The following is a 716-nucleotide window of genomic DNA, read 5'->3' on the forward strand; positions in this document are numbered from 1 at the left end:
CATGGGGCTGCTGGGGGGGTCCCATCACTGCCATGGCCACCATGGGGCTGCTGGGGGGGTCCCGTCACTGCCATGGCCACCATGGGGGTCCAAGAGAGGTCCCGTCACTGCCATGGCCACCATGGGGCTGCTGGGGGGGTCCCGTCACTGCCATGGCCACCATGGGGGTCCAAGAGAGGTCCCGTCACTGCCATGGCCACCATGGGGCTGCTGGGGGGGTCCCGTCACTGCCATGGCCACCATGGGGGTCCAAGAGAGGTCCTGCACTGCCATGGTCACTGGGGGGGTCCCACAGGGTCCTGTCACTGCCATGGCCACCATGGGGCTGCTGGGAGGGTCCCGTCACTGCCATGGCCACCATGGGGCTGCTGGGGGGGTCCCATCACTGCCATGGCCACCATGGGGCTGCTGGGGGGGTCCCATCACTGCCATGGCCACCATGGGGGTCCCACGGGGTCCTGTCACTGCCATGGCCACCATGGGGAGCACAAGCACCCCCCTTGTCACCCCCACGGTCACCATGGGGGTCCTGCCACTGCCATGGCCACCACGGGTGCCCCAGAGGAGTCCAGTCACTGCCATGGCCACCACAGAGGTCCTACAGGGTCCTGTCACTGCCACAGCCACCATGGGGAGCACAAGCACCCCCCTTGTCACCCCTACGGTCACCATGGGGGTCCTGTCACTGCCATGACCACCATGGGGGTCCCACGGGG

At 68.0% G+C, this 716-nt stretch overlaps 1 protein-coding gene across 19 annotated transcripts in view; it reads right to left on the minus strand.

The window, feature by feature from the left end:
• Positions 1 to 716, minus strand: part of KCNJ10 (potassium voltage-gated channel subfamily J member 10) — a 12,008-nt gene that overhangs the window by 1,548 nt on the left and 9,744 nt on the right. The gene's annotated exons all lie outside the window — the stretch shown is intronic.

The sequence above is a fragment of the Corapipo altera genome, unplaced genomic scaffold, assembly GCF_003945725.1.
Source record: "Corapipo altera isolate COAL_440 unplaced genomic scaffold, ASM394572v1 204, whole genome shotgun sequence".
NCBI lineage: Eukaryota > Metazoa > Chordata > Aves > Passeriformes > Pipridae > Corapipo > Corapipo altera.